Source organism: Engystomops pustulosus, chromosome 10 (genome assembly GCF_040894005.1).
Source record: "Engystomops pustulosus chromosome 10, aEngPut4.maternal, whole genome shotgun sequence".
Taxonomy (NCBI): domain Eukaryota; kingdom Metazoa; phylum Chordata; class Amphibia; order Anura; family Leptodactylidae; genus Engystomops; species Engystomops pustulosus.
This window is the reverse complement of record NC_092420.1, coordinates 98,003,931-98,017,007: the sequence shown is the minus strand read 5'-3', so window position 1 is coordinate 98,017,007 and position 13,077 is coordinate 98,003,931. Positions and strand designations below refer to the sequence as shown.

General features: G+C 39.1%; 2 protein-coding genes across 9 annotated transcripts in view; one reads left to right on the top strand and one right to left on the bottom strand.

The window, feature by feature from the left end:
- The window catches only part of LOC140104207 (uncharacterized), a 540,921-nt gene that overhangs the window by 293,787 nt on the left and 234,057 nt on the right, over window positions 1-13,077 (top strand). The window lies entirely within an intron of this gene.
- Window positions 1-13,077, bottom strand: part of PDE4B (phosphodiesterase 4B) — a 302,693-nt gene that overhangs the window by 204,111 nt on the left and 85,505 nt on the right. The window lies entirely within an intron of this gene.

The window sequence follows — 13,077 nt, the reverse complement described above, 5'->3', positions numbered from 1 at the left end:
GTAGTGGGCAGTATTATAGTAGTTATATACTTGTACATAGGGGGCAGTATTATAGTAGTTATATTCTTGTACATAGGGGGCAGTATTATAGTAGTTATATTCCTGTACATAGGGGGCAGTATTATAGTAGTTATATTCCTGTACATAGGGGGCAGTATTATAGTAGTTATATTCTTGTACATAGGGGGCAGTATTATAGTAGTTATATTCCTGTACATAGGGGTCAGTATTATAGTAGTTATATTCCTGTACATAGGGGGCAGTATTATAGTAGTTATATTCTTGTATATAGGGGGCAGTATTATAGTAGTTATATTCCTGTACATAGGGGGCAGTATTATAGTAGTTATATTCTTGTACATAGGGGTCAGTATTATAGTAGTTATATTCTTGTACATAGGGGGCAGTATTATAGTAGTTATATTCCTGTACATAGGGGGCAGTATTATAGTAGTTATATTCTTGTACATAGGGGGCAGTATTATAGTAGTTATATTCCTGTACATAGGGGGCAGTATAATAGTAGTTATATTCTTGTACATAGGGGGCAGTATTATAGTAGTTATATTCTTGTACATAGGGGGCAGTATTATAGTAGTTATATTCTTGTACATAGGGGGCAGTATTATAGTAGTTATATTCCTGTACATAGGGGCAGTATTATAGTAGTTATAGTCTTGTACATAGGGGGCAGTATTATAGTAGTTATATTCTTGTACATAGGGGGCAGTATTATAGTAGTTATATTCTTGTACATTGGGGACAGTATTATAGTAGTTATATTCTTGTACATAGGGAGCAGTATTATAGTAGTTGTATTCTTGTACATAGGGGGCAGTATTATAGTAGTTATATTCCTGTACATAGGGGGCAGTATTATAATAGTTATAGTCTTGTACATAGGGGGTAGGGGGCAGTATTATAGTAGTTATATTTTTGTACATAGGGGGCAGTATTATAGTAGTTATATTCTTGTACATAGGGGGCAGTATTATAGTAGTTATATTCGTGTACATAGGGGGCAGTATTATAGTAGTTATATTCTTGTACATAGGAGGCAGTATTATAGTAATTATATTCCTGTACATAGGGGGCAGTATTATAGTAGTTATATCCCTGTATATAGGGGGCAGTATTATAGTAGTTATATCCCTGTATACAGGGGGCAGTATTATAGTAGTTATATCCCTGTATATAGGGGGCAGTATTATAGTAGTTATATTCTTGTACATAGGGGGCAGTATTATAGTAGTTATATTCTTGTACATAGGGGGCAGTATTATAGTAGTTATATTCTTGTACATAGGGGGCAGTATTATAGTAGTTATATTCATGTACATAGGGGGCAGTATTATAGTAGTTATATTCCTGTACATAGGGGGCAGTATTATAGTAGTTATATTCCTGTACATAGGGGGCAGTATTATAGCAGTTATATTCCTGTACATAGGGGGCAGTATTAAAGCAGTTATATTCCTGTACATAGGGGGCAGTATTATAGTAGTTATATTCCTGTACATAGGGGGCAGTATTATAGTAGTTATATTCTTGTACATAGGGGGCAGTATTATAGTAGTTATATTCGTGTACATAGGGGGCAGTATTATAGTAGTTATATTCGTGTACATAGGGGGCAGTATTATAGTAGTTATATTCCTGTACATAGGGGGCAGTATTATAGTAGTTATATTCTTGTACATAGGGGGCAGTATTATAGTAGTTATATTCTTGTACATAGGGGGCAGTATTATAGTAGTTATATTCCTGTACATAGGGGGCAGTATTATAGTAGTTATATTCTTGTACATAGGGGGCAGTATTATAGTAGTTATATTCTTGTACATAGGGGGCAGTATTATAGTAGTTATATTCTTGTACATAGGGGGCAGTATTATAGTAGTTATATTCTTGTACATAGGGGGCAGTATTATAGTAGTTATATTCTTTTACATAGGGGGCAGCTATGTCTCTCTAATCTCATAGAACCACTTTGTGATGTTAAGTACAGAATTTGGATACATGATTGTCTGCAGCTGCACACTCTGAGATTCGATATGTTAAGGTGTTACATCCGTTTAAATCAGCAGACTTACAATTGGAAGTGCTGGTGTATTATGCCTGGTAAATCTCATTTACAAGCAGCTTTCTGTTCAGTATGAGCGCAGTATAATAGACACCAGTTGAACACATTTTTCAAACAGAATTATGAATGCCGCATCTGAATTACATCGTATGTAGAAGACACTTCCCAGAGCACCAACTGCATTGTATTCATAGTTCTATGTTTGTTACTTTGTTCGTGTTAAATCCTGCAGTAAAGGGTTAAAGCAGCAGAGGTGTGAAGTCGGCATTAGTTTTCCATACTGGATGGTATGGATTTTTAGCTGTCTGATTTGGGCAGAGCACATGGATCTGTCTCTACCCATGCTGCTACACAGGAAGCTGAGAGAGGAGGATAGGTAAGTACTAAGTCTATTTTTTTTTATAAAATGAGGGGAGGCTGCTGGGCATTTCATCACTGGGGAAGGCTGCTGTACATTTCATTAGTGAGGGGAGGCTGCAGGACATTTCATTACTAGGGGAGGCTGCAGGACATTTCATTACTAGGGGAGGCTGCAGGACATTTCATTACTAGGGGAGGCTGCTAGACATTTCATCAGTGGTGGAGGCTGCTGGACATTTCATCAGTGGTGGAGGCTGCTGGACATTTCATCAGTGGGGGAGACTGCTGGACATTTCATTACTAGGGGAGGCTGCTGAACATTTCATTTGTGAGAGAAGGTTTCTAAACATCCAATTATTGAGGGGAGGCTGCTGGGTATTTCATTAGTGAGGGGAGGCTGCTGGACATTTTTTTTAGTGAGGGGAGACTGCTGTGTATTTCATTAGTGAGGGGAGGCTTATCGGTATTTCATAAGTGACAGAGGCTGCTGGACATTTCACTAGTAAGTGGAGGCTTGTAGGCATTTCATTAGTTAGGGGAGGTTGCTAAACATTTCAATAGTGAGGGGAGACTGCTGGGTATTTTATCAATGAGGGGAGGCTACTGGACATTTCATTAGTGAGGGGAGATTGCTAGGCAGTTTATTAGTGAGAGGAGGATGCTGTACATTTTATTAGTGAGGGGAGACTGCTGGGTATTTCATTAGTGAGGGGAGGCTGATGGACATTTCTTTAGTAAGGGGAGGCTGCTGGATAATTTATTATTGAGGGGAGGCTTCTGAGTATTTCATCAGTGAAGGGAGGCTGGTGGACATTACATTAATAAGGGGAGGCTGATGGACATTTCAGTAGTGAGGGGAGACTTCTGGGCATTTTATTAGTGAAGGGAGGCTGCTGGACATTTCATTAGTGAAGGGAGGCTGTCGGACATTTAATGAGCGAAGGTAGGCTCCTGGACATTTTATCAGTGAGGGGAGACTGCTGGGTATTTCATTAGTGAGGGGAGGCTGCTGGACATTTCATTAGTGAAGGGAGGCTGTCGGACATTTAATGAGCGAAGGTAGGCTCCTGGACATTTTATCAGTGAGGGGAGACTGCTGGGTATTTCATTAGTGAGGGGAGGCTGCTGGACATTTCATTAGTGAGGGGAGACTGCTGGACATTTCATTATTGAGGGAAGACTGCTGGACATTTCAATAGTGTGGGGAGGCTGCTGGGTATTTCATTAGTGAGGGGAGACTGCTGGGTATTTCATTAGTGAGGGGAGGCTGCTGGACATTTCATTATTGAGGGGAGACTGCTGGACATTTCATTATTGTGGGGAGACTGCTGGACATTTCATTATTGAGGGGAGGCTGCTGGACATTTCATTAGTTAGGGGAGGTTGTGACCAATGCATTTCTCACCTTAGGCTTATAGTCAAGTCAATGCGTTTTCCCATTTTTTTTGTGGTAAAATTAGGTACCTTGGCTTACATGTGGACCGGCTTATACTCGAGTATATATGGTTTTCTCCCCATAAATAGTTATTAAAAGGAAATTTACACATCATCCCTCAAAAAATAACCCCGAATGTGGCTACATTGATGGAAAAATATAAAAAAAAGTCTTGGCATCCGACAAGGGAAAATAGGGGAAAAAAAAGGCTCGGTCACTAAGGGGTTAAAATCCATGCCATGCAGATGCGCAGGGTCCTCCTTTAATAATTGCCTTTCCCAGATTTACTAATCAGATGTGACCTTTTCTAGCTTTTATTATTTCCTTCCTCTAGAATACTGCAGCGCGTCCAGTTCACAGCTGTTTCTAGCAAAACACATAGAGAAAAGGCTGAGGACATTCACCGCGGAGTCGCCAGAGATGATTATTACGCGCCTGTAGAAACCACGGACATGCGGACAGTAGCTGCCGGCGATTCTTACACTCGCTAAAATGTCAGCAAATGCAACATGTTAAGAGAAAAATCAATGAAGTGCAGAACGAGCGAGCGGCGCTGCCCACATCCAGGCCCAGCACAGCGAATATATATGTCCACTTATGTCACTGGGAAGAGAAATGTAACAGAGGGAGGGGGGGGGGGGGGTAATATATGTCTCTTATCTGTCATTGGTGACAATATAATAGTATCTTCCCATCTCCTGGACATGTCACTAGATGTTACCAGGGAACAACCCAGGCATTGCCTTCACTCTTGTTTTTACATTAGTACATAGAGGGTAGTATTATAGTAGTTATATTCTTGTACATAGGGGGCAGTATTATAGTAGTTATATTCCTGTACATAGGAGCAGTATTATAGTAGTTATATTCTTGTACATAGGGGGCAGTATTATAGTAGTTATATTCTTGTACATAGGGGCAGTATTATAGTAGTTATATTCTTGTACATAGGGGGAGGTATTATAGTAGTTATATTCCTGTACATAGGGGGCAGTATTATAGTAGTTATATTCCTGTACATAGGGGGCAGTATTATAGTAGTTATATTCCTGTACATAGGGGGCAGTATTATAGTAGTTATATTCTTGTACATAGGGGGCAGTATTATAGTAGTTATATTCCTGTACATAGAGGGTAGTATTATAGTAGTTATATTCTTGTACATAGGGAGCAGTATTATAGTAGTTATATTCCTGTACATAGGGGGCAGTATTATAGTAGTTATATTCCTGTACATAGGGGGCAGTATTATAGTAGTTATATCCCTGTACATAGGGGGCAGTATTATAGTAGTTATATTCTTGTACATAGGGGGCAGTATTATAGTAGTTATATTCTTGTACATAGGGGCAGTATTATAGTAGTTATATTCTTGTACATAGGGGGAGGTATTATAGTAGTTATATTCCTGTACATAGGGGGCAGTATTATAGTAGTTATATTCCTGTACATAGGGGACAGTATTATAGTAGTTATATTCCTGTACATAGGGGGCAGTATTATAGTAGTTATATTCTTGTACATAGGGGGCAGTATTATAGTAGTTATATTCCTGTACATAGAGGGTAGTATTATAGTAGTTATATTCTTGTACATAGGGAGCAGTATTATAGTAGTTATATTCCTGTACATAGGGGGCAGTATTATAGTAGTTATATTCCTGTACATAGGGGGCAGTATTATAGTAGTTATATTCCTGTACATAGGGGGCAGTATTATAGTAGTTATATTCTTGTACATAGGGGGCAGTATTATAGTAGTTATATTCTTGTACATAGGGGGCAGTATTATAGTAGTTATATTCTTGTACATAGGGGGAAGTATTATAGTAGTTATATTCTTGTACATAGGGGGCAGTATTATAGTAGTTATATTCCTGTACATAGGGGACAGTATTATAGTAGTTATATTCCTGTACATAGAGGGTAGTATTATAGTAGTTATATTCTTGTACATAGGGGGCAGTATTATAGTAGTTATATTCTTGTACATAGGGGGCAGTATTATAGTAGTTATATTCTTGTACATAGGGGGAAGTATTATAGTAGTTATATTCTTGTACATAGGGAGCAGTATTATAGTAGTTATATTCCTGTACATAGGGGGCAGTATTATAGTAGTTATATTCCTGTACATAGGGGGCAGTATTATAGTAGTTATATTCCTGTACATAGGGGGCAGTATTATAGTAGTTATATTCTTGTACATAGGGGGCAGTATTATAGTAGTTATATTCTTGTACATAGGGGGCAGTATTATAGTAGTTATATTCTTGTACATAGGGGCAGTATTATAGTAGTTATATTCTTGTACATAGGGAGCAGTATTATAGTAGTTATATTCTTGTACATAGGGGGCAGTATTATAGTAGTTATATTCCTGTACATAGGGGGCAGTATTATAGTAGTTATATTCTTGTACATAGGGGGCAGTATTATAGTAGTTATATTCCTGTACATAGGGGGTAGTATTATAGTAGTTATATTCCTGTACATAGGGGGCAGTATTATAGTAGTTATATTCTTGTACATAGGGGGCAGTATTATAGTAGTTATATTCCTGTACATAGGGGGTAGTATTATAGTAGTTATATTCTTGTACATAGGAGGCAGTATTATAGTAGTTATATTCTTGTACATAGGGGGCAGTATTATAGTAGTTATATTCTTGTACATAGGAGACAGTATTATAGTAGGTATTTTCTTGTACATAGGGGGCAGTATTATAGTAGTTATATTCTTGTACATAGGGGGCAGTATTATAGTAGTTATATTCTTGTACATAGGAGGCAGTATTATAGTAGTTATATTCTTGTACATAGGAGGCAGTATTATAGTAGTTATTTTCTTGTACATAGGGGGCAGTATTATAGTAGTTATATTCTTGTACATAGGGGGCAGTGTTATAGTAGTTATATTCTTGTACATAGGGGGCAGTATTATAGTAGTTATATTCTTGTACATAGGGGGCAGTATTATAGTAGTTATATTCCTGTACATAGGGGGCAGTATTATAGTAGTTATATTCTTGTACATAGGAGGCAGTATTATAGTAGTTATATTCTTGTACATAGGGGGCAGTATTATAGTAGTTATATTCTTGTACATAGGAGACAGTATTATAGTAGGTATTTTCTTGTACATAGGGGGCAGTATTATAGTAGTTATATTCTTGTACATAGGGGGCAGTATTATAGTAGTTATATTCTTGTACATAGGGGGCAGTAATATAGTAGTTATATTCTTGTACATAGGGGGCAGTATTATAGTAGTTATATTTTTGTACATAGGAGACAGTATTATAGTAGGTATTTTCTTGTACATAGGGGGCAGTATTATAGTAGTTATATTCTTGTACATAGGGGGCAGTATTATAGTAGTTATATTCCTGTACATAGGGAGCAGGATTATAGTAGTTATATTCTTGTACATAGAGGGCAGTATTACAGTAGTTATATCCCTGTACATAGGGGGCAGTATTATAGTAGTTATATTCCTGTACATAGGGGCAGTATTATAGTAGTTATATTCCTGTACATAGGGAGCAGTATTATAGTAGTTATATTCTTGTACATAGAGGGCAGTATTACAGTAGTTATATCCCTGTACATAGGGGGCAGTATTATAGTAGTTATATTCTTGTACATAGGGGGCAGTATCATAGTAGTTATATTCTTGTACATAGGGGCAGTATTATAGTAGTTATATTCTTGTACATAGGGGGCAGTATTATAGTAGTTATATTCTTGTACATAGGGGGCAGTATTATAGTAGTTATATTCCTGTACATAGGGGGCAGTATTATAGTAGTTATATTCCTGTACATAGGGGCAGTATTATAGTAGTTATATTCTTGTACATAGGGGGCAGTATTATAGTAGTTATATTCTTGTACATAGGGGGCAGTATTATAGTAGTTATATTCCTGTACATAGGGGCAGTATTATAGTAGTTATATTCTTGTACATAGGGGGCAGTATTATAGTAGTTATATTCTTGTACATAGGGGGCAGTATTATAGTAGTTATATTCTTGTACATAGGGGGCAGTATTATAGTAGTTATATTCTTGTACATAGGGGCAGTATTATAGTAGTTATATTCTTGTACAACAAGATACAGATACAATGCATTTCTCCCCCATTAGCAAACTCAGCTCTGCTGCATCTGTCATCACATTCTCATACATCTAATAAACGTCGTGACAAGCAATTGAGGAATAGAAAAAATAGGACGAGGAATATGGGAAACAGCAGAAGTAGATATTGGAGTCTCCTGGATACAGGCGGTGTTCCTCTCCACCAAGGGAAAGCCTCCACCTTTCATACTGAACTGCAATTAGCTTTTAGCAGCTGACAGCGAGCCGGGCGACTGACAGCCGTAAGATAAAGACTCCGACTGCACCATGGAGACTGTTGTCAAGGGACGGCTTATCTGGACCTCAGTAGTCGGATCCCCGTCCCCTTTAAGATATAATAAGCTCCAGATACATTCATATGCGCGGCGGTAATTGCTATTATTGGCTGTGGAAGCTCCTTAAACAACCTTGCTCCGAAATCATGAAAAAAAAAAAAAAAAAAACTTTTCGAGGTGCCTACAGGTCACCCTCTTGTACCAGGCAACATACAAACAGCGATGGTGGTTATGTATCAATGGGGATGTTCTCTGTAAATCTAGCGCATTCCTTGGCGCCATTGCCACAACTATTTTCGAGCCAAGATTTTAATAAACAATCTCATTATTTTTGGAACTGTGCGTGTATATTATAGGTGTATATTATAGGTGTATATTATAGGTGTATATTATAGGTGTATATTATAGGTGTATATTATAGGTGTATATTATAGGTGTATATTATAGGTGTTATACTGTATGTCCCCTGGGGATGTACTTATTTGTTGTATATAATGTTTCAGTATAGGAAATTCTATGTTTTTTGTATAATATTACAGTATATACAATGTATATTTTGGGGGCTTCAGCAGATGCTACATCTTTCTGCTTTTTCTTGAGTGACTTGTGTATTGGGTTCCTATGTTTAATTGTTTTGGGGGGATCCAGTGTGTCAGTAGGTGTTTCTGTAGATTTAATATATCAGTACCAGCCTTTCTGTATTCTCACATATCAGTGTGATACTTCTGTGTTTCTTATGTGCCCTGGTTGTCATTCTTTTTGGCATTTTATATGTCATAACTCTGTAATTCTTGTGATGATCCTATAAGTCTGTATCATTCTTCTAGGGATCCAGATCATCTGTAGAGTTTGTTATTCTACTTTCCCTACATCACATATACCAGTATGTCATGTTACATATGCCAACGTTATTCTTCCGAGTATCCCACATGTCAGTGTCATATCTCTAAAGTTGTCATCTCATTGGCATTGCAGTGTCATATAAAGTACCTACAGTGTATGTCAGTGTCTTACATCTCATGACCTTATAAGTCAGTGTCTTACATTATGGCAATATTTCATGATCTAATAAGTCATTGCCCATCTATTTATCGCCCCATATGTTGTTACTTCTTATAAGCCAGAATTTAGTGTCCACCCTCTTGGCATCCAATATGTCAGCGTCATACCTCTTATAATCCTATATGTCAGCGTCATACCTCTTATGATCCCATATGTCAGCGTCATACCTCTTATGATCCCATATGTCAGCGTCATACCTCTTATGATCCCACATGTCAGCGTCATACCTCTTATGATCCCACATGTCAGCGTCATATCTCTTATGATCCCATATGTCAGCGTCATACCTCTTATGATCCCACATGTCAGCGTCATACCTCTTATGATCCCACATGTCAGCGTCATACCTCTTATGATCCCATATGTCAGCGTCATACCTCTTATGATCCCATATGTCAGCGTCATACCTCTTATGATCCCACATGTCAGCGTCATACCTCTTATGATCCCATATATCAGCGTCATACCTCTTATGATCCTATACGTCAGCGTCATATCTCTTATGATCCTATACGTCAGCGTCATATCTCTTATGATCCCATATGTCAGCGTCATATCTGTTATGATCCCATATGTCAGCGTCATATCTCTTATGATCCCATATGTCAGCGTCATATCTCTTATGATCCCATATGTCAGCGTCATACCTCTTATGATCCCATATGTCAGCGTCATATCTGTTATGATCCCATATGTCAGCGTCATACCTCTTAAGATCCCATATGTCAGCGTCATATCTCTTATGATCCCATATGTCAGCGTCATACCTCTTATGATCCCATATGTCAGCGTCATATCTCTTATGATCCCATATGTCAGCGTCATATCTCTTATGATCCCATATGTCAGCGTCATACCTCTTATGATCCCATATGTCAGAGTCATACCTCTTATGATCCCATATGTCAGCGTCATATCTCTTATGATCCCACATGTCAGCGTCATATCTCTTATGATCCCATATGTCAGCGTCATATCTGTTATGATCCCATATGTCAGCGTCATACCTCTTATGATCCCACATGTCAGCGTCATATCTCTTATGATCCCATATGTCAGCGTCATATCTCTTATGATCCCATATGTCAGCGTCATACCTCTTATGATCCCATATGTCAGCGTCATATCTGTTATGATCCCATATGTCAGCGTCATACCTCTTAAGATCCCATATGTCAGCGTCATATCTCTTATGATCCCATATGTCAGCGTCATACCTCTTATGATCCCATATGTCAGCGTCATATCTCTTATGATCCCATATGTCAGCGTCATATCTCTTATGATCCCATATGTCAGCGTCATACCTCTTATGATCCCATATGTCAGAGTCATACCTCTTATGATCCCATATGTCAGCGTCATATCTCTTATGATCCCACATGTCAGCGTCATATCTCTTATGATCCCATATGTCAGCGTCATATCTGTTATGATCCCATATGTCAGCGTCATACCTCTTATGATCCCACATGTCAGCGTCATATCTCTTATGATCCCATATGTCAGCGTCATATCTCTTATGATCCCATATGTCAGCGTCATACCTCTTATGATCCCATATGTCAGCGTCATATCTCTTATGATCCCATATGTCAGCGTCATACCTCTTATGATCCCACATGTCAGCGTCATACCTCTTATGATCCCATATGTCAGCGTCATACCTCTTATGATCCCATATGTCAGCGTCATACCTCTTATGATCCCATATGTCAGCGTCATACCTCTTATGATCCTATATGTCAGCGTCATACCTCTTATGATCCCACATGTCAGCGTCATACCTCTTATGATCCCACATGTCAGCGCCATACCTCTTATGATCCCACATGTCAGCGCCATACCTCTTATGATCCCATATGTCAGCGTCATACCTCTTATGATCCCATATGTCAGCGTCATACCTCTTATGATCCCATATGTCAGCGTCATACCTCTTATGATCCCATATGTCAGCGTCATACCTCTTATGATCCCATATGTCATCGTCATACCTCTTATGATCCCATATGTCAGCGTCATACCTCTTATGATCCCATATGTCGGCGTCATACCTCTTATGATCCCATATGTCAATGTTCTGCTTCAGAGGTTCCCATATGTCAGCGTCAGTCGTCTGGGGACCTGTATCCTATAAATTATTTTACGTGTCAGTGTAAACATATGTATTGCTGTATAATCTGTGTTCTGAGTTACTGCTAAGCTTATTTCTACTGAAGATACTAGACTTGGATCGGCCTCGTCTGGCGCCATAGATTATTCATTTTCCTGTATCAGATTTTTCATCTATACAGCCAAACCATCCCCATATTTCTCTGTGTGTACATTATGTGCTATAATAATGACATCTATAGGTAGTAACGTAGTTTCCACTAGGGTCATCCATGACACTGCCCCAAACTCCAGCTGGGGCCTTCTTATACTGCACCGTCTGTATGTCCAGGGCCCCCGAGACCGTGATTAAAGGGGGGATTTAGATAATGATCCCTTACCATGTACTAATCTACTCCTCCGCTCATGGTAAGTAATATTGAACTCATGGGCAATGAGAGATGGAAATCTCCAGTCCTCCTCCCTGTTTTTGGAATATGTTAATGGCTCCCCAGCATTGTCATCTCATGATACGTCAGACAATATCTGATTCAGCCCTAAAGGTCTCATTGATTATTCTATTCCTAGCTGCCTATGACATTTCCAAAGGACACCCGATGGTTAACTTCAAGTTCATTGTCTAAAGGGATGGTACTGAGACCACCAGACAGGATGCATAATCAGGGGTCAGGGTGCTTCGTGACCCATTGATCATAGGGCCACCAGGTTGGGTCACAAAGCCATAGACTCCTAATGTCCTTGCACCTGCCTTAAAACTCATTACTGTTCCTCCCACTATTGTTTTTGTTACACGACCAACTAGTCCATGAAATCAGTAAATTATAGACCACAAAACCGGACAGGTAAGCAAAGGGATGGGCTCCACTTTAACCTTGACGTAAGGTCATACCCAGTGAAGATGGAAGATGCCTATTAGTCTAGATCTCCCATGGTGCTTGTCTCCTGCTACATTGTATCACACGCTCCTGTACGTTATCAAGAGCCGTGCTATCAGCATCTTGCAGGCAGAATTGACTCCCTGGTCCTCTGTGTCTGGCTGAAGCAGATAATAGGAGGACAAACATATTGACATTTGTTGAATTTCGGACTCCTCCCCGATCGGTAGCAGAGCGCATCCACCCCCCTGTACATTGTCATCTCGTCAGCAAATTAACTCTTAGGTTTTCTCATCTTTTAAGGGTCCAGATCTTGTGAGCTTATGATAATTCCTTGTCAATTCGCAGGTCATCGCCGCTCGCCTTTCCTAAGTCTTAAACATGGTTTACATAACACAACAAGAGCCACACAAACGTGTAATGACCCCCATAAATCCTGTGCAAATGGTCGCACATCTAATGAAGGGCATTAATCAGGGCGATTGAAGCCGCTGTCATCGGAAAAGACAGTAGAATTCATTATCTCACCGCCCAAAACAGCGCAATTACTGCTCATAAAAATTAAAAACAGTTTAGGAAACCGGAAAAGGTCAATGTCAAGAAAACCTCTAGAATCTATAGATGCAGCAGAGCTGAACTTGTCATTGAACTGTCTGCTTGTGCATCCAGATAATTCCTTAGGATTCTGGCACAAACAGCATAGAACAATAATGCAACAAGGGAAGCTCCATGACAA